Raw genomic sequence first — 26,073 nt, forward strand, 5'->3', positions numbered from 1 at the left:
TGCTGCCGAGGCTGAACTTATTTCCAGAGGGAGGCAAAACTGGAATGGAGAAACTAAGAGAACTTGTATGTTGTTATTATCACTTTCCGAGGGGAAAGCAGCATGGGCAAAGACTGCCAAGTGCTCTGTTAAGCTCTCACACTGCTCCTCAGAGAAATACATCAGGCCAGATGCTCCACAGCAGTTACCAAAACACAGACTCTTACCTTATCACAGTTTTGATAGTTTTTCCATCCTTTTGCTTATGCAGGAGTCGGCGGGGGGAGCCTGGACAATTGCAGTTACCACTTGATATGCAGCACTCATTACACAGGTGCCTGCCTGCGTGAAGACTCCCTCTAAGCAGAGTATGTGGGAAAATTCAAAAGCATGGCCATGGTGGTTCATACCAAGCATCTGTCCAGCCTGACATTCTGTTTCAACTGGTGACCCTAAGTAGATGTCCTGGGAAGAACTGAAATATGACAAGCAGACACTTCCTTTAAGTACTTCCTCAGTATTCTCCAGCTATTTTCAGCTCAGATGACTTTCTGGGTGAGATGTGTTTCTTACCTGTTTGGTGAGTCTCACTGGACTATTCCCTGAACTTGTGAACTATCTCCTTCAGCCTTTGTAAACATTTAACATTCACGGCAACAAGAAGTTCTGTAGTTCAAATACTAGCTCTGTTCCTTCTTTTCCTTGGTCTGAACCTGGCTCCCACTGGCTTTATTTGATGGATCTTGGTTCTTGTGCTGGAAGAGGCAGTGCAGTTACTCTCTCCTACCTGCTCAGGAGTCTGTAGAGCTGTGTCATATTCCACTTTATCTGTCCTTCTCACAAAGTGAAGAATCACAATTATTCAATCATTCCTCACATGACAGCCATTCTAGGCCTCTGATGATCCTTCCTTCTCTCCTCTGAATCATTCCCATATCAAATACAGGCTTTTTAAGATGAAGAGCCTGAACAGCAGAAAGCATTCAAGGGAGGTTGCACATGGAGTGACATAACACTGGTTTTGCTTTGTTCTTTCTTCTGTTCCTAATGATTCCTAACATTTCACTAGCTTCTCTTGACTGTTACTGAGCACCGAGTTGTATTGTCATTCAACCATCTGCAAGCTGCAAGATAGATCTCCTTAATGCCAAGGCTTAACTTGAAGTCCATCCTTTTATAGCTGAAATTAAGGTGGGTGGGCGTCTACACCTATCCCCTGGCATTTCAAGATTACTTATTCCTTAAGAAAGAGCTACCAACATGCTGCTCATGGGGCAGGAAAAGACTCCTGATGTGCAGGGCCTTGCCAATGCCTAAGGTTGGTGTGCGGGAGCCCCTCGCTGGGCTGGAAGGCTGTGTGCTGGCCACTAGATGTCACATCAGCATCAGCAGTGAGAGGAGAGAGGCCTGCGCCCAGCTCGTGTGTCATCAGCATGCTGCACCCTGACGTACCAGGCACACTAGGTTTTCTGCAAAGATTAAATGTCTTGAGATCAATCAACTCACCCAGAGTCTATTCACAGCTCCTCTTCTGCAAACTGTTTTGTTGTTTCTTTCCTAAAAAGTACTGCCGGCAGATTTTTTAAAAGTAATTTCATTGCTGTCCTGACAGTTGGTGCCAAGACTCCTGAATCTGGAGGCTCATGAGCAGTAGATCTGTTATATTTTGTGCTCAAGGCATTGCATATATGGGTAATGGACTGGAATTACTCGCACATGCATGTGATGATTGATGTCTAACCATGTGGCAATTCTTACATGGCCTGTTGGCCCACATTTGCTAAGTGTAGGGGGATGTATCTCTTTGGCAGGATAGTATCAGCTCCTCTTGGGCCCACTGAAGTTATTGCACATCTACTGCAGAGCTACGTGTACTCATTAATCTTCTCTGCAGGATGCTGTTGTTTAAAACCAGCAAGTCATCTTCTAGGATATTCTCCACTGGCACTGAATTTGCTCTCTGTGTCAGCTTAACGAGCCATGTCAGTATAAAATATCTATGTCACTTTTCCCCTCAAGCCCAAGAAATCACATTTTGAGTCTCTTTTTTACCTTAAAAGACATACATAGCAAGCATCAAAATGTGCAATTTAAGGAAGCATAGGGCAACACCTGATGATTTTGCATTTGCACTAAAAAGGGGTCCTTTTTGTCATAACTGAGCCTTCTTTTGCTACTGCTAGCTAACAGAGACCTAAAACATCACAGATTTTCCTCAGAAATGAGCCCCTTGCTTTATTAGAGGTCAAGTGCTCTATGAGTCAGTTAAGTTGGATCATAAGTAAGAAGTTTCACATTGGTCTTAGATTTGTGTGAAAAAAAAAAGAGAATAAGATGGGATTTCTGAGGAAATTCGTGTCAGTGAGTGAAGCCTATGCCACACAGCCCTAGAGCACTATGCTTGTTCTGCAGCTGAAGGGAACTCTTTTGAGTAGAGAGGCAACATTTATCCACAGTTGATATCTTATTCTTTTATTCCCATGGTGTTTTGCTGCAGTGCCGCATGTTGCAGGTAAAGATGCTGCATGCATCTTTACCTCATGCACAAGTGCTGCTGCACGTTAATCATGCCTTAATGTTCTGCTTAAGTCTGCACAGAATTGGCTGCCCAACTAAACTGAATTGTCCATTTAACAACCCTGAGATTGCAGATTGGCTATGGCCATCAGAAGTGCAGCCTTCCATAAGCAAACAACATAATCAAATATATTTGGGTACTGGCCTGTGGCAGGTGTGGCTTTTATTTGTTTGAGTGTCCACTTAAATTTCAGATTCAACAATGATGTGTCAGCTAGATTGTACCTTTTTATCAGGGAAAAGGACAATTTTCCTTAGGGGAAAAATAATTAAAAAAAAAAAAAGAAAGAAAAAAGCGCCGATGAGTTTGAGTCCACATTTCTGGCTCCAGAAGGGTTTGATAAGTAAAACTGATCTATTTTGCCAAACAAACAAAACCAAAAGAAAGAATCTCTAGGGAAGAGCTAGAAGTAATTTTATGTTCTTTTCAGTGGCTTGATGTAATTAAATTGGCCAAGAACAGAATTAAAATACTAAATTAAAAGAAAAAAAAAAGAAAGAAAAGAAAAAGAAACCACCTGTGTAAGTACTTAGTGCATTTTTTTTCTCCGATTCACATATACAAACAGTATGAAGGAGGTATGTGTCTGCAGTTCATGCTCCTATATTGGTCTCTGTGGACACTCTTAGATATACAAAGATTTCTTAAGCTTGGTGGAAGTTTTTTTGCCCCATGCTGGAAATGCAGGGATGGACTGAGGTAGGTACTGAGCAGGGAGAGTGGGGGACTGGAACATGAATTGCTCTGCTGATCTCTCTCCTGCGCAATGTTCCAGAAGGAAATGTTTTGCTCTGCATAAATCAAGGCAGCTCTGAGACTTGTAAAGCAGCTCTGGAGCTCAGTTTGCTAGCTCAAAAATCAACAGTATAAGAAGGTAGTTAAATGTTTTCTCTGCATCTTCTATTGGTTGTGAGAATGACACAAGTGAGCAAAATTCTAAGATCTCTTCACTATGACAAGGAAAAATAACACTTTTTAGATAACATGTTTTGAAAACACAGCATGCATATGACATGGTATTCTCAGCGTGTCAGGCTAGAATGAATCTTTGGATCTCTTGCAGGGGAAATGATCTTTTTGTTGTAGATCTTATCCATCAGAACGAGGTCCAGAAAATTGATTTTCTAGGTGTCACTGTAACACTTATTACAACATATCACTGCATTACAAAAATACATCTCTAGTCAGAAACTACAGAAATCTCAAAGTAACTATAAAGACTAATGTTGTATGCAGAACTATCTTGACTTGTTCACATTGAAGATCTTTGATCTGTTTAGCTGAACTGGCCTAAGATTTTTTGGCTTTATTTCAAAGCAGAAATCTGAGAGACTGCAGAAGTGGTTACAAAGATATCAGTCTTCATTTTTTAAACTTGCATCAATAGTTCTTTGTTCCACAGGCCTCGCATCCAGATAACCAGTACATCACAAGGTGTTTAGTGCTGTCCAGATAATGTTCAAGTGACTGGAAGGGTGAAAGAGACCATCTCAAGATGATTATATGGGTAGATATAGGCTTAATGAAAAGGGGTGTCTGCAACCATACAGGAAATCATGCAACCAGGAGCATGCTCAGCAGTGCTCAGGAAGGTGTCACGGAGATGCTAAGTTGCCTGGTCCATTGCTTCACTCAGTAAGTTCTCACCTGGATATACCTGTGCAGCTCTGCAAGTCTGAAGAGACGTTGGAGTGAAAGTTTGCAAGGACACACTCTTTATTTATTTATTTTTTCCAGCATGAGACAGAGGACTCACGTATTTGACTGGTGTCAGTGTTGGTTTTTTTCAAGATGCTAGAAAAGGTCAAGATGGATATCTTAGTTCTTGAAAAGGTAACTTGCAGTTTTTCTTTTCTTCTTACGTAGGTGATTAATTCCTTACCTATCTACAGTGGTGCTGAAGCTATTTCATAGTCTCTTACTCCAGATAGCCCAGTCAAAGCACTGCATTCTGAATTTGGCCCAGCGGAAGAATTCAGTCAACTCATAGTTCATACCTTGCTATCCTCTCTCCAGGAGGCTGCTAAGAGATGGGCGGGAAACAGACTGCAGGCTGGATACACTGCTCTGGTAGCCCTCACCTTCACTGACATGTGGTCAGCTGTGTATCTCTTAGATGACCAAAATGCTGGCATTCCCAGCCTTATGGGGGATGCAGGTATCTGATCATCTGATCATTCCAGGGCATGGAAATTGAGTCTTGTCACACAGCTTCAGTTACTGGGTCCTCTTCCCAGGAAACTGAATATGGGATGGTCTGAGATGTCTGACTCTGATGGTCTTTGCTGGCTTTTGGATCACATGTGGTCATTTGGATAATGTAGTCATATGATGGAGATGGTTCCCCGGGGTATGACTCTCCACAGGGCACTGAGATCAGGTCCAGTCATGAACTTAAGGGAAGATCAAGCTACTACAACTGTTGCTCCTTGTGAGTGGTTCCTCCTCCCCCATCTCTGTGGAGCTGGTACAGATCCAGTTGTGCTGGGTGCACGAGTGCTATGAAATCTAGGCAGGGGGATTAGGAGCTGGGTCTTAATGCTGTCAGATAACTTACAGCCTAGACACCAGCTCTCCCCTGCCCTCAGGACTTGTAACCAGTGTGACGGCACCGAGGACCTCAATGGTGCCCTCAGTATGGAAGCGGTCAGGAGGACCCAGCACTTCTCTGCAAGCTAGAGCTGAATCTCGGCCGGCCTTCCTTCCCCTTCACCAGGCAGAGGGCGCTCCGCCACCAGACGTGGGGCCTTGGCACTTTATTGGGATGGAGCTGAACCAGTGGAAGGAAAAAGTCCTACACGCCCACACACACACACACACACACAGAGCAACAAAAAAGACCACGCTCCAAACAAACTGTGCACTAAGGAAAGGTTTCTTGAAACCCTTGAAAATCCGTCCAGGCGACGGGCTTGCGAACCGAAGAGGGCGCGTGAGGCCCTGGGCTCCCTGGCGAGACCCAGCGCAAGGCAGAGGCTGCGCTTGAGCCCTGCCAGGCCCAAGGCCCTTGCTGCACCAGGGCACTCTGTGCCCGGCCTGCTGCGCGCTCCGGCCCAGCGCCACGGTCCTGTGCAGCGCTGGAAAAGCCACCGCGAGCCGCTCTCCGCGGGGGTGGAGACAGACACAGGCGGAGCCACAGCCCAAATTCCTGAACCTTTAACATCCTTTCTGTAATTTGAAACATACTTGTTCCCGTTCCAGAACCAGTTTTTTAAATTCCTTCCTTGAGGCTGTGGAAATACATTCGGGGGGGGGGGGGGGGGGAGGAGGAGGGGAAGAGAAAGAAAGAAAGCAAGAAAAAACAGAGAGAGAGGGAAAGGGGAAAAAAAAATAAGGGAGAAAAAAGCAACCCCACACTTATCAGAAGCTCCAAAACAACAGAAACGTGAGAACGCAGCCCTCCGCAGCACAACTGCTTGCGGGCTCAGATTTCTCTCCTGAAGGGTCATTGCTGCTGCTGCAGTCAGGGGTTTGGAACGCAGCTGCTTCTGCCTGAAACAAGGCAAAAAAAATCCCGTCTCCTCTGCAAATGGCATCCACCTCCTTTCACTTCAGAAGATTTTGGTATTCAGAGTGGAAGGAGCCAACAGCAACAAGCTGGAGGCACTGAATTTTTACCCTTACAATTTCTGGGCATCTGCAGCAGATAATTCCCATCTTGTGGCTTTCCTACCCATTACCAGCCCTTTCCGCCCACCCTCTCAATCCGGCTATGCGGGAGCAAGGAGCAGCATGTCGCTCTCTTGTGCATTTCAAGCCCTACAACTCAAAGCACTCTCTGTTAACTCCTTCCATAAAACCAGGAGGGTGACTATTCCCAGACTTATGTTGGGGTGTACACGTGGGAGAGAAGGAAAAGGGGATCATGTGCTCATGTGCACTGTGAAAGATTTTGAACGTCAAGAACATTCCCAGATAGCTCTGAGCAGCATGGAGTGCCCTCTTGCATCAGCACGGCCACCACTGCACACTTTTTCCGCCCGGGTGAGACACAGCGGGTGGCTGTGCGGTTGCCCCAGGGCTTTCTGTTTTCTTTGTGCAAGGAAGCAACAGCCACCAGGGCAACTGATGCCCCAGTCAGAAGCTTTCTAAGGCTCTTGAGCTGCATGCAGGCAGTGCACATGGCCTTTCTAGTGCTGTGCTCTCCAGGACTGCTTTTACACACTGCAGGTTAAGAGGAAAGCAGCTCACATACCTCACTCTCATCCGCTCAGGGCCTCGCGCCCTGCTCTTTCCAACCACAAACATACAGATGGGGGAAGAAGCTTTCATGTTTCACTGCCACTATCATAGGTGTCGTGCTAACGCGCCATCATGGTGTTTACATGTGTGTATATATGGGTAAATGTGAGCCATCCTTAAGGCACAAGGTTTTCCAGGAGAGCGCCTTTGTGAGCACGTGTCACCTGAGGCAGCTGCACAGGTGCCTCCCCAGGAGTCTGTACACGGGGGAGAAGCCATCCAGAGGGAAGGGGACGGACTGGGGACATGTCCTCCTCTTTCACAGACACTGCTCTGCACTGCTGGGGCAAGTGGGGGAACTAGAGGAGGAATTCCTTGGGAGCAAAAGGAGGTTTCCTTGGGAGCAAAAGGAGGAGGAGCAGGGCTCCACGGCAGACAGAGATGGGGCAGTTACTTCATCTTTTTGGGAGGGACAGTGTAGCACTTTGGGGTTTCCCCATTGCCAAGAGGTGCCTTTCAGCCCATTGCCCCTCATAGGAAGGATATTAGGTGATGCCTGCGGGGGAACTCCTCCTGTTAGCCCAGCTCCTGGCAGCTTCACCACACAAAGCACACGCACATGCATCCGTCTGTTTGCAATAATGTAGCATTTAGACTCTCTCCAAGGAGATAAAGAATCTTAATAACTTAGCTGGATTTCTCCAGATACCCTCAAGACAGTGTTCATCTCTGAATAACTGGAACTCACAGTATTATCCCATCTTCTGAATGTTGTCCTCAGCTGGGAACCAGCTTGCTCTGGGCACTCCAGTGTCTTTGTATCCATCATTTGCCCAAAGCCTCCCTTCCTGCTTTTTGGCTGAAACAAATGTCTCATATATCACGTCTCCATCACTCTTTGGAATATAATCCTCGGGCAAATGTAAATGCTCTGATGATGTTTTCCCAGGGCTGGGCATCTTGGATGCTAAACGGTTATTACTGCTCTGTTCTCAGGCCTGAGATTCTAGATTTCTAGATCATCATGCAAGCTCAGTCCTATTAAACATTAGACATCGGTTAAACATTTATTATGTTAATGACTTCTAGGCTGTTACCAACTTCCTAGAGACACTACATGTGACTCACCAAACTAGCTGACAGACAGAGTAACAAGTGCTTTGCTTTGTCATATTTATGAGATCAAGTTTCTCCTGTCTTTTTTACAGGAATCCCTGTCTTTCAGGTGGCAAACAGGCCAAATGAGATCTGTTCTATAGGGATTGTTCTACTGTCCTATTGTTAGTTTTTACAGCTTTAAGCCCACGTAATACTTAAGTCATGCCCTGGTTGGCTGGGAAAAAAAAAAAAAAAAACATTCTGGTCTCATTTGATTCAATGAGGAGGAAGATACCTGGACTTTTTGAGATCATTTTTTTAATGGACCAACATAGTAGATGTGATATCTTTCCTAATCCAAATGCCACCTTAAAAAATGATGGAGAAGAATCAGCATTTGTCAATTTTCCAGAAGAGAATGTCCCAGTCCATGCTCTTCCTCTCCTGCAGCTTCCCTGTACTTACCACAACCACTGGGCACCATCTGTGGACCTCTGCAGAGCTCATGGTCGAAAACAAGCCACATGCCAAGGGTATGTGGGCCAGAGCCCACATACACATCATGGGCCAGAGCCTTAGTCTGTTGCTTGTCACCTTTCCAATGCTGGGCATCTCTAAAGGAATACTAAGTCCTCCAAAAAGATAGCTGGAAAACCTCCTTAAGCAGGGAATTATCTGTAAGATGCTGAGCTGAGAGAGGCATCCTCCCCATCTGGCCATACTGCAAAGAGAGGTGGTATCTGGGCCACAGGCAAAGAGCTCCTTCGCTGTTCAAAATGAGCATCTTCGTGTCCTCAAGTCTGTAGGAAAGTTAAGAGCACCACTTTGCCCCCTATATCAGACCCTGGTTTTGGAGTGGGTGGGGTGGCTGGGACAAAGACACATGCCAATACCTGCCAGCAGATAGAAAACTGGTTTATAAACATCAGCTTGTGCCCAGCTGGCCTTTATATACAATCAAGTCTGAAGAAAGGCCTAGAAGAGCAAGAGGAAACAGCCCAAGGACACAAGGGAGCAAGGAGGAAAGAGCTGGCATTGCCGTGGAAGAAGAGAGCTGAGGTTGTCTCTGGCGACAGAAATTTGCAGGGGCTGAGAGGAAACGTTATAGCAGACTGGCTGGAGTAAGGGTGGTTCTGTGATGGAGGGCTGCAAACACGCAACCCCCCTCAGCTATTGTGGGAAATGGGAATACGAGCGGCTTTAGGTGGGGGGAGTGGGGAGGAGCACATTAGACGCCTTCAGTCTCTGCCAGCCTCTAGAAATCAGTTCCTATTGAAGACACAGAGTACGTCAAAAGACTTGAAACAAGGACAAGAATCCTGAGCTCAGTGTGACTTCTAGCTGCTTGTCTCAGGCACAGTTCCAGGCCTTGGGAAGCCCAAAGGAAGCTCTGAATATGCAGAAGGATCCTCCTGTATCCCTGCACAAAATGGAAGAAGGAAAGTCTCTGGATGAAATGAGTGTGTAGGGAGCCAAGGATTCTTGAACACCACTCTCCCTTTTGATAATAATTTACTATGAAACATTCTGTCTCCTAAGTCTGTTTCTCTCTCTGGTTTTATCTTGTGTTTTAGAAAATGGTGGAAATTAGGCTGAGCTTCCTCCTAGCTTGTGGATGTCCATAGTACAGCACTCTGAGGAGTAAAAAAGGATAATGGATTCATATGACTCTTTGCAAAGATCTGTGCCCATGCCAAAAAAGGGTGTGATGTGGAGTCCTGCTCCCGTTCCGTTCCCCAGCCTGTTCCAATAGGCTGTGACATTTGTTAATGCCAGTCCTGCAAGACCAACAGTTCAGTTTGCCCTGACAGGACTGAACCCTGCTTGAAAATACTAGGAAACCTCCTGAGTCAGCAGCTCACTTGCTCCTACTCTTGGAATAGCTGAGATTCCCGGACACAGTAACTTGACTCTCCTTTTGGCTCAGGGCAGCCGCTAGCTGAAAGGCAAAATAAAATCCCCTCCTGGCCCATTAACGAGGCCTATTCTGGGTTCAGGAGAAACCAGTCTGACTGATGAACTCCCCTGGCTCAGGGGCTCTGGCTGGGGCTGGGAGAGTTATTCTTTCCTTATTCAGCAGACGGGAAGATGTTAATGGAGAGCATATGGGAGGGGAGGGAGTTCTGTGGATGTTGCTGGAGGACAGCCAGACTGAAGCAAAGCCCCAAGAAGCCTTTTCTCCATCCGGGCAATGCTAAAACAGGCCACAGAGAGATGAGAAGTCCAGCTGTGTTATGCGGGAGTTGGGGAAAAAAGCCCTCTGCCTTCTCAGCCTTTTCCCTCCCGCCTCGAGCAGGACAATGGCACAGTATTGTCACGGGGTGCTGCGCGCCTGGCACGCGGCCTTGCTGGGGAAGAACATGCCTCAGCCAGGCACCCCATCCCCGCTGTCCTGCTAGGGACTTCAGGGAAGCAAGTACAGCCTCTGTGTTTGCAAAGGGCTTTGCAAATTTATGGTGCTATAGAAATGATGAATTGCAAACAGTCCTACAGACTAGAGATGGAAAAGTCCTGTTAACTCCTCCAGTCCATCTCCCAGAGCTGATGCAGAACTGTTGCCTCTCACACATTTCCTCAGTTTCTGTCTGGACATGTTTTGAACAAGCAAGCAACTGAGGTTCCCATATTTTTCACTTCTTAATTCTACTTTAAAAATAAATGCTGATATGATTAATGTAGTACGGCATACCTCGCTGCCTGAATATATCAAGCAGGATGGAACAGGGTGCGTCAAAGGCAGCCCACATCTGCCTTACCTTAAAGATAAAATGGAGAACTGGCTAGTGAAGACTTGATCACAGCTGGAACTAAGAAGCTTCCCACTAAGTAGGAGGCCAGTTAGAATTAGCTCGGGTAAAAATTAGGTGTGGCCTTTTTGGCTCGTGATGATCTGTTAATGTAGCCCTGACTGAGGCAGATTTTGTGCATCCTTGAATGCTTGGCCTTGCATCATTCACCAGAGCTTAATTAACCAAGGAGCTTGGCTTGTTTAGCCTAGCAAAGGGGGATATAATTGCTATCTATAAATAAATACTTCAGGGGGTGAACACATGAGGGGAGGGAAGAGCTATTTAAAGATAAAGGACAATGCTGGCACAAGAACAAATGGGTATAAACTACCCATGCATAGATTCAGGCTAGGGATTGGAAGCTTTCTAATGCTCAGAGCATGAAGGCTCTGGGAAGGCGTCCCCAAGGGTTTAGTACAGCCAAAAACCAAGCTGGTTTTAAGATGCAATTAGGCACATTCATTCAAGTGTCTATATGGTATGGCTGGCTGTGTGAGCCACACCGGGGGCTCCCAAGCAATGCCCTGTGATTCTCCAGGCTGCAGTAAACACCAAGTGAGTCATGGCTAACCAGCTGCAGGGTGCAGCACAAGCAAGGTGGGAAAGCACAGGAAGATCAGTAAAACCTGAGAAATTTAGACTGCATCTTCACTGCACAGTAGACAGATTATCAGTCCAGATAAAGCTGGAACCTGAAACTTAGCCCCTCTGTAACAGCTCTGCTGGCTAGCCTGGGTTACAGAGTTTGTGGGGTGACAGGAGGAGCTTATCGACAGCAATCAAGAAAAAGAGTCTGAGATTACTGTGTGAAGGCACGCCCAGGAGAAAAGATGAAAAGAAATTATGACTGGTTTTCCTGTGAGCAGGTGAGGATGTGAAGCCCATAATTCTGCCACCCTCAGAGGCAAAAAAAAATTCTCATGAGCCAGGAAACCTTCAGCCACGAGAACATCTTGTCATGTTCTCCAGTGAAATAACAGCTCAGCCTGACCTTGGGCTGAGGCCAATACATGCTGCCCCTGCACACACCAAATCCTTCTTTATAAAGTCAACTGCCAAAAAGGCAGTGGATGTTGTTTCCTCGTGGTCATTCTATAAATAAGTTAGAATAAGGGAGACCTTCAGCTCTTGACTGAGACACGCTGGAGACACAGATGCCCAAACCTTTGCTGCTTGATCCAAATGGATGCTATAGAAATAAATGACATACTCGAGTTTACACCAGTAGTATAAACAAGATAATGGATCTTTTACCAGAGAAAGATCTGTTGCAATATAGCATCGAGGGATGAGGGACAGCCTGCAGAGGTAGGATGGCTATACAACTAGCAGAGAGCTCCCTTTTATTGAGAGAATTTTCCTGTGGGAACCTCCTGCCTGTCTCAGCTCTCTCTGTGCTCCATAAGCAGCACAAAGCAAATTTAGCAGAGACCAGAGAATCCATCTTAAAATGCCTTGGGGGGGACAGAGAATATAGTAGAAATGGAATTGCAGTGATGTCTCTTCTAATTCTTGTAATCTGTCACCTAGCTACGACAATGATAGGTGCATTAGAAATCCAAAGACAGACTGGGTATGATTTGATCACATTAGTGGTGGTCCATGCATCAAGACATTCAGAGGATTTATTCAGAAAAGCATTAGAATAAAGATGGTTGTGCTTCCAAATGTCTTTTGTCTGGGAAAAGACATTTCCTAAGGCTGGCTTTGCTCCTGACATTGCTCATTCTTTGCTTTTTCCTACATATCAGAAATATAACATGAAATGCCTTGTCTGGGCATTTTCATAATTCTGCAGTCAGTCTCAGCAGGAATCAGAAACAATGAGGGTGGGAGGACATGAGCTGAGTCAGGTCTGAAAGATGGTTCCTTGCACTGCAGGGATGTCGATGTGGTTTCTATTTAGGTTCATTAGGACTTCTTGATGTGCTGTGGCTGAAAGCTGATGGCTGTTAGAGGCTTTCTTGAAATGAGGTATGGGATTTCCATCCAATTACCAGCTAACTTTATATAGTATTCCAGGAAGCCGAGAACTGCACAAGTGAAAGCAGCAACACGCTGGCTGAGAGACAGCACACATGGGAAACTTGTCCTACTGCTACTTGCATTTTCCTGGCTGTGTGAAGCTTAGACGTTTTTCATCCTTCAGGTCTAAAGTTCTTGGCCTGGCATCCTTCACCAAGTTGAATAAATTTAAAAAATAGGAGAGAAGAAAAAAAAAGATTTGATTTTCCTTTGAGGGGGACTTGCTTCTGAGCTGCAAACCAACATATCTTTCCTTTAACCTCCAAAAAACGAAGAGAATTTATTGGTCATTTTCTCATTTTTAACTGACGTTCTAATTTTCTTCACAAAAACACTTCAAACATAGAGAAGCTCAATAAATCTCTAAAGCACACAGTTAAAAGTGTTCACGCAGGCTGTAAAATCGTAACTCTGGATTTGTACAATTCATGCTTATGGTCAGTCATGTCAAGCTTTAAAGAATCTACCACTTCAGTCATCTCAAAAAGGCAGTAAATCTAGATTATGTATTGAAAGTGCTTAGGGAGTCTGGGTATTTATACCAATGAAATGCCAAAATATTTTACTGACATGGTCCATTTTTTACATTCTTTTACTAGCACTTAATTTTTTATGTATATATATTTTTAATGCTGACAGTTATATTTTGGCTATTCTTAGTTTGCAACTGGCTAGGTCTCCTCTAGTTGAAAGAGGAGCTTGAACAAGCTCACACACACTCTCTGCCATGAAGAAGACAGTGGAAAACTCTCAGATATGTGCACGGCCTGGGCTGAATATAGTTCGAGCTGCATATCTTTTTTGAAGCTTTGCAAAGGTCACACACAATTTCCACAGCAATGATTCTTTGGGGTGCTACTCCTAATGAACGTGTGCTGGTCCCCAGCATCTCCCCGCACAGAGTTAGATGTTGCAGCATTGTGGAAATGAAAGGCATGACGCAGCAGGGAATATTTCCTCTGTGTCAGAGCCGCCTCTGAGCACCCTTGGGGTGATATGAAATCAGAAATGCAAACAGAAGCCTCTAAGGGGTGTCCACCACCCCACACTGCAGCTCAGATACATCCAAATCTAACCCAATACCAGAAATAAAACTGTGGTGTTAATGCAGCTCTCTCACTGGACTAGCTCTCCTGTCTTTTAAATGTATGCATGTGGCTAACATGGCTCCATTTCTTTTCTGACTCAAATTAGCTCTCATGTCTAATTTGAGCATCTCCATATGATAGCGCTTGGTGCTACACAAGCATCATCAGTAGCTCTCTCTACTGGAAGGGTGCCAGGACCACATTTTATTTACAGATGGAAATCACTTAGAAGAGGCCAAATTCCTTCTGCATTTACGATGAAGTTACACAAAACGAGTGCGTAAAACATTTAAATGTAATTAGCTAACTCAGACCAAACTTGCTCATAATAAAAAAAGAATGGGAACATTCTCAATGAATCTAGACCCAGGCTCCAGCATGTGACGATCCAACACCAGGCAAACACCAGGAGAATTCTAACGTTGTTATAAATATTCCATGGTGTTTTAATCCTGACTCTGGAGGCCCGAGGGCAGGACGAGGCCTCCCTGTCCGTGCCCACTCCCAGGTCTCTCCTCAGGCCCTGGCCCCCAGGTCCCGGGGGGCCATGGGCCTCCTGCTCCTGAGTCATGGGCAGCTGCCCAGCCTGGCCTCAGCCCAGCCCTGTCACTGTGGGGCTGCCCCATGGCCCCTCTGGGGCTGCGGCTGCCGCCGGTGTCCTTCTCTCTGAGGGCAAAGGGACAGGCCTGGCAGCGAGGCCTAGTCATGGTGCCACCAGGAGCCCCTGTTGCTGCCAGCCCCAGGAAGCCACTGACCATGTGGCCAACACTGACTCCTCTAAGCTCGGCAGCCACATCTGGGCGCTTTCCTGCAGGTCATGTTAAGAAGCAAGGACAAGCTCCAAGGCTGGCTGTCTAATGCTTCCCTGCTGCATTGCAAGGCAAAAATAACCTAATGATTGTAACCATGGTCTCCCTCCTCCTCAGAGTCCAGATTATGTATGGAAAGGCATAATGGAATATAAGACATGCACTTAATTCCTGGCAGAAACAAAAGCTGCCTTGGGATTTGAAAGATCAGCTAATCTCTGCCCCCACCGCAGAGGTGGTGGTTTACTGTCTATTCGGTCTTCTGAGTGGTTCTTCCTTCTGGATTGTCAATCTTTCTGGCAAATCTCTACATGCTTTCTTCCATGCTATAAAGGGAATACCATAAACTTGGTTTTCTTCAAATTGCTTTTCAGAACACTTTTTGCAATTATGTCTCTATAAATTAGGCATCAAATGTAATGAAAGACAGTGCAACCACTATGGATTTCTGACTTTCTCTATATTTATAAATACCTGGCACAGTAAGTGAGACAAACAATTAAACAAATGACATTTTAATGTCTTACTCTGCAAGAGCAATATAGTAATTCCTGATGACATACATGCCAGGGAATAGTTTAGGTACCAAACAGTTTTGCCAAAAAAAAAAAAATAGAAATTCAGGCATTAGAATTCATTAGAAAAGCCTCCTCCTGACAGAGGCAGGACAGTATGGCACCAGGGGTAATGCAGTCAACTATCACTCACTTCTCCTCCTTATCTGCTCACTTAAGCCCCAGTTGCTGAAATGAATCAGCAGATCAAATGGCAGCTCACATCTGAGGTGTTTTCACCAGATTAAGAAGGACAATCCAAGGTCGGGATGGCTAAAAAGAAGTTCTACTGCCCAAGCTGAAGTGGGGTTCACATTGGCCCTATAGATCTTCCCAGGCCAGATTCTGGAAGATTTTTTAATCTTTGCCAGTCAAAAATTAGAGTTCACCTAATTAGATGTTCACCTAATGTTATGTATCAACACATATATTACACAGAGGGAAGAAAAGCAACCGGCCTTGAGAAGAAATCTACTGCGGGAGCAGGAGACACGCTAGCTCCAAGCTAACATCAACAGCAACAGATTGATCCTCTTCTGAGGCAGCCTTTTGTGTCTTTATTAAACATGTCTTTGAAGGTACTACTTACTGAGCTTCCTTATGGAACTTCTAGGTATCACTAAAAATAGTGTGGTAATGGTATGGAACATAGAGGTGCTTATAAGGTATTTGTCTTTATTTTAAAGCCATAGCCATGTGGAAGATTTCATTCTTTCCAGCTGCTACTCATTACCATTTGCTTTCAGCAATTTCAAAGAATACTATAGCTGCCTTTTCCAAGTCTCTGTCAGGCTTTCTTCCAGACAGAGGGATTCAGGTGGCTTTAGCTGTTCCTTTTTTTTTTTTTTCCAAAGAAATCTGTGTTCTTCTAATGCAGTGTAATACGGGCACAGTGTCCCCAGGAGGCACTAATTCTCACTTCCTGGCTCCACATTTGAGGTAGGTAAGCTACAAAAACAACTCTGCAATCTGTGGCTACTGTTGCAGACTGGAAACGGCATTCTTAGCAGAAGGTTTAGAAATGAATCTCCATTTACAAAGGAGATTAATGAGTGAGGACTGTTTTTTTTCCCGTTGAAGTACATTGGGACTCCCAACAGTACTAGTAAGCAACAAGAATAGTAGCAGGAACTGCTAGAGGAACCAGTTGTAAGCATTCAGAAAGACCAAAACATGCACTGTGTTTGCAGGACACACAAGAAGTCCAGACGTCATCTCCTTCTGCCGATGGTTCATGGAGCAGATCATGAGCCACGCAGAGCCAGCCATCTTGTTTCAACTCAGATTCAAAAATCTATGTTTGCCAAGTAAGAAGGAACAAAAATGTGTTGAGCAAAAGATTTTATTTCCCAGTGTCTACAGGGAAATCAACAGACAATGGGAAGTAACATAAAAAACATATACATGAAAGACTGTTATTTAAAACCAGTTGACACAGTCATTTGCAATGGAATCTGGCTGGCTCTAGCCAGTATTTAATTCAAAAATTCCTCTGGAATGAAGGTCTTTTGCAGGCCAGCTTTATTTGGCTGAGGTTGGACTTTGCTTTTTCCCACATCCCGCCTGCTGAAGTTAGAGGTTGATGGCAGGGAGCCTGATCCCTCTGCCTCTTCCTGTGACTGACACATCCAGCCAGTATCACCTCTTTTTTTCTCAGTTGTCTGCTAAAATGGTTGCATGCAAGAGAAGCTGGAACAGGAAAGAAGGAGAAGGGTAATATACTCTTCTTCTGAGAATATAGCAAAAAGAATACCTGAAGGAAGATACCACAAGGAGCCGAGGAAGTTAAAGTAACAGTGTACAATCCAGAAAGGGCTATGTTTAGTCCTATGGTGGTAATGACTTTCCTACGCAACACCTCATAAGCCATAAGTGCTGCAAAGAGCCTTTATCTCACACGGATCAAGCCTGTGAGACACACTTGCTGCCAGCACTAGGCTTTGAAAATGAAAATAATGACATATCTAAAGAATCTTTTTCACACACTCACCAAAAGGCATTATATGTTAGCTCATTCATTCCTTACCTCTAAGGTTTGTGTAGCTGAAGCAGAGGCACTTTGAACCTCTGGTATTAGAAATGAGGGATACAAAAACTAGATTTACTCAAATGTTCTGCAACACGTGTAGCATATAGAAGACACAGAGCAGGTTGATTTGGTTAAGGTATTCACAGGTAAAGCTTCTCTTATGACAGCCCTGAGGTAACAACCCAAACTCACCCATAAATAAATCATACAGCCCATTAGGCATCCCCTCGCTCCTGGGTATCTCACTTGCTCTCATTCTGTCTCCTGACACGCTCAGCCCTCAGCCTGCTCAAACTGCGGTGCTGGGGCCCATCGACCCCTGCAGTCTGCGGGAGGGGGAGGCTGCTCCTGCAGCTCCAGATGTGCTTTTATTTATTTATTTATTTATTCTCCTGCTCTTGGAAACTGCTCATCAGGAAAACAAAAAGCCCCGCGTTGCCATGGAGACAGTGTCCCTGGCACGGCTGTACCCAGCGGGCGGCAGCAGCTCCGCGGCCGCGCTGCCGCCGGGGGCCTGGGCGCTGCTGTGCGGCTCTGGGCGCGCGGCGCAGCCTGCGCTTCAGCAAAAGCGGCCGACCGGGGATCCGGGAGGGTATTCCCAGAAAGGTATCTCCAAGGGAGATGGGGAGGGAGATGGGGCAACATGGAAGCACACGCAAGTTGTGCAAAGGCCTGGCAGGCAGGGCGCAAAAGAGAGCTGGTAAACTCTTAGGAGAGGAAAACATTTCTCAGGTGTTTAATTATTGTATTTACAGAGATAATCCTAGCAATAATGAGAAAAATAAGCATGATCTTTTTGCAAAAGGAGTAATTTATTTTTTCTAAGAAAGCTGTGGCAATGCCATCTTTTGAATCATAAACCTTGTAGGTGCTTTTTGTAAAGGAAATGATCCTTTGCCAGCCCCCAAGAGACAGATGAAATGAGACCAATTAAGGCTTCTCCGGCTTTAAATACTAGAACTGTGCAAAGACATACTTTATCCTTATTATCTTTGAAAGTAAAAATGAATAGGGTGTGCCCCAGATGAATTAAAACCAGGGCTTGCATTATGTAAAACACCAGAGCAGATGATCTGTACTGTCCTTAAAACCTCTGAAAACATGAGCACAGTGTTACTAGAGCAAATAGGAATATCTGTTCATCAATCCAGTCTTGACAGTGACCACTTTATGAAGCCTCAGAGGACAGTGAGAAAACTAGCTTCTGTTTGGCCAGGAGTGTATTGCAGTATAGGGGGGAAGAAATTCTTGCCTGAATCCATGGGGAGTGACCCTAAAACTTGAAGCTTCTATCTGTTCTAAATGTGGACTATATTTATCACATCTGACTTCCACTATCTTCCCAGCAGATACTGCTAGTGAGCAGAAAATTATACAGACCATTTTACAGCCCAGAATGGCCCAACAAATGGGCCATTCTCATGTCTAGCATAGAATGGTGCATCCGAACTGAAATCACACGACTCACTGGAACAGTAACAACATTGCTTCTGACATTGGCTCTGCAATAGGAATTCACGAAGAGTAACTCTACTGATAAAGATTTGGCCCTGTGATTTCTGGAAGAATCATGTTCTGGGTTATCCCATAGCACTCTGGAGTAAATGTCCAGCCTTCAAGACAGACTCAAGGTCCCCGGGAAAGGTCTGGAGTGTTGCCGACTCTTGTCTACAATTTTTCCCCCAAAGCAGTTTTGCTTCATTACTGTTCAAGAAACTGAGAAGGGCTGTTGACAGGAAGAAGCCCTATTAGCAGAGACACTCTCCTGGAGGTGGTAAGGAAGAGACATTAGGCTGCTGTCTAAATCATGCAGCAGTCCAGCTGGCCAGGGCTTATTCCTCCTGACATCTGCTTTCTGAGGTACTGCCATCCATATTAGATTCCGTCAAAAGCCATTTTGCCACCAAGCTATGCAGCTTCCTGGGACGTGTGTTGCCACAGGGTGCCCACAGTGCCCCATCTGGCACCCTGGAGAGATCCCCATAATAAAGACTAGGGGGGTGGTTGTGACCTCTGTGTTCAGAGGCATTGAACGGAGATATTCTGCATTCGGCTGACTAAAACGGGACAACTCAGAACTTGCTCTCACAGAATTAGAAATTCATACACTCGTGACATTTGCTCTGCAGCTATCTAGCCCTGAACAGTGATCTCATCAGAGCTCAGACACAGAGATGTCAAGTGGATGAGACTTTTCTCAGGGGACTGCAAGGTTAATAGGTGTTACAACACGGGGTGTTGAGGGCTCAGTAAGTGGTGAGGAGTGACCCCACAAGGCAGTGCTGTGTTAGGCACATGGCACAGCTAGAAGACTCATCTCTGGAACAAAAACTGAAATGCAGACCTCCCCTGCTTCTAAAAGAACTCCAAGTCCTCTTTGAGAAGCACGGAGTTAATTCATATACCAAATCAACCAATTTCGTTTTGCCTTCCGAAATTTTCCATATCATACATGGCTGGCTGCAGCATCCCGCTACTTCAAATGTTGCATAGTGTTGCCATGCTCTATTAAATAGCTTCCTTCTCCCCTGCCAGAAATAGCTACATTTCAATAATGGGTGAAGAGATCCCAGTATTTATGGTTTTCAGAGCTTCTAGTTGGAATTGCATTGCTGAGATATATAAACATAAACACATGGTTTGATTCTGCTGTCTGGCGAAGAAGCAGTTAATGGAGAGGCACATTCAGCACCGCCACTTTAGCTACTCCACCAGTATCAGCCACATAACAGAGATTTTTACCTGACCATCCTCTCCTCAACTCTCTCCCCGATCTCTGCAGTCAGACTGCCTGAGAGGTCCGACAGCATTCTGGAGCCAGAAGAAGACACAATACTTCATTAGCACTGTTGTAAACTGTGTTCTAGGCTATGACAGAGTATCGAGTACTTTCAGACCTTCAGCAGGCTGTTGATGTTCCACTTCCTAAGCAGTCAGCCCATGGGACAACAAAGGAGGCAAAGGGAGCAGTGGGAGTTGCTGGCAGGGCTCCTGGGAGGGGATTGCTGCTGGCAAGAGAGCCTGGAGAGCTGGATGTACCCGGCCAGCCAGGGAGCTGTTTTCACTCACCCTAGGGCAGATTTAGCTCAGAGATGGTATGTGAAACCTTGGACCTGATCCAGCTCTGGCTTTCCCCCTTCTTCCATGAATAGCAGTACAGGTTAAAGGGAGGAGGACTATGGGAGGCATAGCCTTACCTAACCACACATGGAAATGAGGACATGTCTACAGTAATATAGGGAAGCAAGAGAGGAAGCGAAAGGAAGGAGGGAGATAGGAAAAGAGGGAGGGAAGGAAAGGATTGCAGGGGATCCTCTCCAGCCCCGCTTACAAGGTGCTGGATAATTCATGGCTCTTGTTTACACTGCTCCAGACCACATCACAGACATTCCCGGCTAATGGCTTCCATCTGGAGCAGCCATGTGCTGCCCAGCCTCCACCACCCCGCACCGCGTCCCTGCCAGCAGAGGAGTGTCCCCCTCCAGCCCTTCCCGCCCCACCACCGCTCGCACACTGCTCTCACCAAGAGCATTGCGTACACGTGCCGGCTCTCCCCTCCGAGCCTGCCCAAGACAGTACTGTCATGTTTCCATGATCCAGGAGAGGGGGGCTGGGGTGTACCTCAGAGAGTGGAAAGCCCAGTTTATGTGGAACCCACATGCTGGGAACACGATGCAGGGACACCCAGTCGTCATGCTCAAGCTCAGCCTGAGTCCAGCAGGGATTATTAGCTCTGGCTCAGGGTCAACCCTGCTGGACCTGGGCTGCTTCCCAACAGCACCACTCAAGTGTCTGCACATTGTGCTTCCCAGCACGCCAGGTTTGGGAGGGTTTATTAGCTTGGGCCCGGTGCCAGACGCAAGCTGCCTCTACGCTTCTGCATAGTATTTGAGCTAGGAGACCTTCCCTGAACCCCAGTGCTCACTGTGCAGTGGAAAGACACCTGCCCAGCTCGAAAGGCACCCAGCCAGGCCGGTGCTAAGCCAGCCTTCATGGGCCTGCTGGATTTGTGTGAAAGTCCTCAGGTGCCTTTGCTGTGTGGTCCCCACCACTTTTGCTTCCAGGAGAACAGTCCTGAGAGAACCACAACAACTGGTTCTGCGTGGGGCTGGCTCGTGTTCCCTGGGGCCTACCAGCTTGGGCTCTGCACTTGCCAAAGCAACAAAGGCCACTGGAGACCTAAATGGCTCCTGGAAGCAGCACAGCCACAGTTCACTGCACTATACAAGGCCAGACCTGGGCTGGCTTTGCCCCGCTGCCTCCGCATCTGTGGCAAGGGCTGAAGCACAAAGGCAGAGCGGCGTGTGGGCTGCGGGCGCAGCACTGCCAGGACGCGGCAGGACAGGCAAAGGTGAACGGCGGAAATGGAGGAGCCAGAGGAGAAGGAGGCAAGGAGGGGATGCTGCAGATCTGCACCAGCTGCACCCAGAGAATCCAGACCCCGCTCAGCCCAGAGGCCTGAAAACTGAGTGTGAACTGTCATGACAGTGCAGAAAATTCAGTGAAGCTGTATTCAAAGTCAGGCTACTAGATCACTAACATTGCCCTGATAACATCTCTTCAAAGTAGGAGTCTCCTTCTCTGGAACTCTTCAAAACCCGCTTGGATGCAATCCTGTGTAATATGCCCTAGGTGACCCTGCGTGTGAGGGAATTTGGACTAGATCATCTCCAAAGGTCCCTTCCAACCTTCATGATTCTATGATTCTATGTCAGTTAAAGCTAATTTATTTATTCTGGATGCCCTACTGGGTCCTAGAGGTGTGGTGGGTTAAAGAGAAGAACAGTGGAAGACAAACTCCTTGCGCTGCTCTTGTTGTTTCTATCTTAGGCTGTTTCTTCCTCTCTCTGCTAAGAAACACATTCCCCACATCTGTCAAGTCTGATCTGCTCAGAGCTCCAATGAGAGGCAGGCGAGGGGCTGAGATGGGAATGAAACAGATTCCCGGTCCGTGACAAGGAGCTGAGATTCCTCACTGTGCCCCATGCGGGTTGCCCTGTCATAAATCATCATTTGTCGAATTCAATAAGCATCTTTAACACAAAAATGACGCTATCTCCTGGGAGCCCCGAGTGCCTGAAATTCTGCACAGATGTGAAGATACCACAACATGACGGAAGGGGGGAGGACAGGGAGGAAGGAGGATGGATTTTGCATGGCAGAAAGGGAATTCTCTTCCGTGCTCTGCTCCCTCCCTTCCCCCCTCTCCATGCAGTCCTATCTGCCGCCTTCCTGGGAACGCTGCAAACTCAGCCGCTTGCACATGTTTTGCATCCTCCAAAAGCAGGAAGCAGGTTGTGTACATAATGCTGAAAACCCATCCACTTGGGGGTCCCAAGCCTACCGCGAGGAACCCTGCCAGCCCAGGGACACGGAGAGGGAGGCGGCCCCAGGGACTGCCTTCCTGCTCTGCACGGCCGGCCATGGAGTAGCCTTCCCCAGAAACGGCACTGCCGCTCCCACTCCCCCGCGAGCAGCGCGAGAGCTGCCGTATGCCTCGCTGTGAGGCCGCAGGGGCACAGGCCACCGCAGGGGCTCAGCTGTGGCATCTCGCTCTTGGCTGGATGTGCTGCACAGCTCCATGCCGGGAAGAGTGCAGCCGTGGCAGAGGGGCGGCTCGGCGCGCTGCTGCGTGCGCTGGGGCTTAGCACGGGCTCTGCCTCACACAGGGATCCGGTGCTGCCGCAGAGGCTGCGCGTGCGGGTAGCACCGCGCTGCAACGCCAGACGTGAGCAGCAGTGTGCGCACACACGGGCAGCCATTTTGTCTCCCCCGCCAGCCTGCAGTGCCTGTCTCCACAATGTGAAGTACGCGCCTCTACGGCTGCTTCAGCTGGAGAAACGGGGGAGAGAGCTGCAAGAGAGCAGCATCCGCTGCAGATCGGGCACGCAGGGGACACAGATCGTCACCTGCTGTCAGATATGGACGAGGCTCAGCCCAGCTGCCTGCAGGTCACTGCAGTTTGTATCTCAGGCGAGGCCCTGCTTATGTGATCCCCAAAAACCATCCGACACCAGGGACAGAACGGGGGCAAGGCCAGCCCTGGAGCTCTGGAGCTTCAGCAATCCTGCTCTGGGTGTGGGGAGAAGGTGCGATGCTCTCTGAGCAGTAGGTCAGTGTTGTCAATGAGCCCTTCGGGCCATGCCAGACAAATAGCTATCCCTCACCATCAGTTACGCTAAGACGTGTGTGCTGCTGATCAGCTATTTCACTAATAGTCTGCAGATCTCTAAAACCTGTTAGAGAGGTGGTTTCAAATCCCTCCGCTTGCAGAACCACATAGACACCCCACTACAGCAAGCCTAATTGCTAAAGCTGCAGCGAGGCAGTATGAAAATATATTTAAAATTCCAAATAAGTATTAAAAGAGCTTTTCAGTAGATAAATAGGCTTTGACTTTGAAGGTCAGAGTATTGATCCATTTGACGGCTAGAAGCAAGTGCTTTGTGCTGCACTCGTGATCCGCCCCTTACTGTTATTATCATTATTGGCATTATTGTTGTAGTAGCGACACCTCAAGGACCCATTCAGGATCCAGAGGCCATTATGCCACGAACACTGAATTCAAATGAAGAGACATGTAGAGAACACAGCCTCCTTTAAAACAAGACCAAACCTATCCATGACAAAGCAAGCGCAGTAAATCTCTGCACTTCGAGCTCTGCGCTGCTGCAGCTACCCTGCATCCAGCACCCAAGCAGGGCCGTTTACAGCTGGCTGCAGGATCTCTGCATTGTGTTACAGTCCTTTCTGGATCTGCAGTCTTGATGTGCCCGAGGACTTGGTCCACTCTGTTAAAAGCAGGTGTGAATGTAACACAGATCTGTGCATTTCAACTAGCTTTGGGGCTATTCGTCTCCATGTCCCTCTTTTTTCACCCAGAAATTTTGCACAAGTGGCAAGAGAGGAAAGAGAGTGTTTGTTTGGCAATGGCAGGCAGCTGGCAGCCTCCTTCCAATAGCAGCTCTGAGGATTTAGCCTGACCCAGCTGTGCACGCGGGTAGTGGAACGTGCGCGCCCGGGCACTCCGTCCTGGTACGCGCAGGTGGGAGGATGGATGTGCCCTGCACAGCCACCCCGCACATGCACAGGCAGCGAGCGCTGGCCTGGTGCGACCGTGCTGCGAGCCAAGGATGGTGTGGGCTCCTGCGTGCACAGTGTGCCCAGCGCCCTGCTGCCCTCTGCCCCGGCTGCAACACAACCGCAGCTGCAGCCGCAGCTGCAGGCAGGCGCGCTCCTGCTCCACAGCAATGCAAGAGCCGTACTTTTAACCCAGCCCGCGTGAGCAAAAAGCATGGTGAGTGCAGCAAGATGGATTTCTGCAGAGGCAGCAGAAATTCCTAGGAGGTAGAGAATTGTCTGGGCAGCTACCTATGGATCACGTTTCTCCAGGAACAGTGGGTTCACCTGAATTAACCCACCAAAAGCCATCTTGGGTGTGCCTTTGTGCTCTGCAAATGCATTCCCCAAATGCAACTGGGAGAGGAAACCCAGATGAAAGCGGGCGAAGAAAGACTATGGTACTTATATAGGTCAGTCATTCCAGACAAGGAAGTCATTATGTGAAACTAGAGGCGGAGGGAGGTAATCTTAAAGAAATAAATCAGCTCTCTTGCCTTCCATAATTCCTTGGTTGATAGCTTTCCTATAGTTTGAAACTGTCATTTTTTAAACTTTCCAGAGACAAATTGCACTCTAAAACTGCAGGTGATTCAGGACTGAATCTTGCCTAACTTCAGTCTCGGGTCAAGTAAAATCTGCTGGGTGAAAGAAGGAAATATTCTCCTTGCAGTTTAGTTTTCTGGTGACTTCCCCAAGGAAAGAAACCTTGTGTGACTGTGACCTATAAGTCCCTTTCCGTGATGAACCGTAGCCCAGGCTGTAGATATCTCAGGCAATGAAATGGAATAGGAATAGGTTTCATAGAAATGAATGTCTGGATAAAAGAGCACAATGAGTGGCTGGATTAAGGAGTGCAGCCCACGTTAGTGTCTCCACACAAGGCAAGGAGGGCAGGATCCAAGTGCCATCATTCTGCCTGGTGGCAGTCAGACACGCAGCCATCCTGCACAAACTGCTGCCCAGCCCGCATGCAGGCAGCTTGTGCAATCTCCTACCGAAATGAAGCACCGTAAAGACATGTGGGCACATACAGGGGATAACGCGTGGCTTTGAGGAGAAGTGCAGGAATGAAGGAAATCAAGTATCACTAATCTATGGCAGACTCTGGCAACGGCACCTGTTTAAAGCTACTTGAGTCCAAGCTGCCAGAGCTAATCTTGGAAAGACTAATTGTTATGTTCCTGAGTGTCTACAGCTCTAAAAATTAATGTAGGAGGGGAGAGGAAAAGACCTGTAAGTTATTTTAGCACACAGCTCTACAATAAACGATCAAGTAAACAGTATCATACATGTATCCAAATATCTGCTTGCATCCTCCATTTCTCCTAAACCTCTGAGGTACCAGTAGTAAAAGTTCATAAATGCAAAGCAAAGGTCACAAGGCTGACAAAATATCTTTATCTCTAGACAACTCCCCAGCGTACCCATGATAAATTAAGTTCCATATCCCTACTTAGCCTGTAACCTTTGTAGCAGACCCTGAAGGTCATCCATTTCAAGTTTTCCAAGCTAGGGACAGGGTCAGAGATGAGATCCATATTCAAAGGTCCCTTCTTTCATTCAGTTCCTATAGCCTCAGCAATACATCCGAGCCCTCCTCACACACACACACAGTGCATACACAGACACACTGCAGTCAAGATGAAGCTTGCAGTTTTACGTGCCAACACATGCCCGGACATGTGTTCCTTCCTGGGGATGCCCCCTCCCCCTTGTGCTTTACACATTATATAAGATATTTATTCTGTAGTACGCTCTGAGGAAGACGGCATTTTGCCAGATTTCAAAATGGCCTCATTTATCACCTAAATCCCCAATGA

The 26,073-nt window shown here is 46.9% G+C and overlaps 1 protein-coding gene across 1 annotated transcript in view; it reads right to left on the reverse strand.

The window, feature by feature from the left end:
• ANGEL1 (angel homolog 1) overlaps nucleotides 1-26,073 on the reverse strand; it is a 140,849-nt gene that overhangs the window by 53,637 nt on the left and 61,139 nt on the right. The window lies entirely within an intron of this gene.

The sequence above is a fragment of the Tinamus guttatus genome, unplaced genomic scaffold, assembly GCF_059628265.1.
Source record: "Tinamus guttatus ecotype Peru unplaced genomic scaffold, ASM5962826v1 Tinamus_guttatus_pri_ptg000327l, whole genome shotgun sequence".
In the NCBI taxonomy this organism is placed as follows: domain Eukaryota; kingdom Metazoa; phylum Chordata; class Aves; order Tinamiformes; family Tinamidae; genus Tinamus; species Tinamus guttatus.